This window comes from Echinops telfairi, unplaced genomic scaffold (assembly GCF_000313985.2).
Source record: "Echinops telfairi isolate 266 unplaced genomic scaffold, ASM31398v2 ScPeMD7_7469;HRSCAF=8507_1, whole genome shotgun sequence".
Taxonomy (NCBI): domain Eukaryota; kingdom Metazoa; phylum Chordata; class Mammalia; order Afrosoricida; family Tenrecidae; genus Echinops; species Echinops telfairi.
The window spans coordinates 44,333,465-44,333,786 of NW_022111373.1; positions in this window are offsets into that span (position 1 = coordinate 44,333,465).

Consider the following 322-nt stretch of genomic DNA (forward strand, 5'->3'; position numbering starts at 1 on the left):
TTCAATAATACTGGCACTACAATTCTATTTTCCATTTGGTTCTTAAGAGAATTAGGAGTAAGAGGGAGCAGGCTTTTTTGTTTGTTTGTTTGTTTTACATGGAGGAAGAAATTACAGGATAATCTGGAAAAACAGGAATTACTTATTTCACAAGTGACATGGAAGTCTATTAGAAGGTATTAGTGAATTCATTTTCCCTTTTCCTCGTCTCTGTGACAAATAGCAAAACACTACTACTTCTTTCTGATGCTCTGAGAAAGAGAAGTATGTCTGCTTATATAATGTTTTAAAGGTCAATTTTTACATAAAATGTACTGTATGG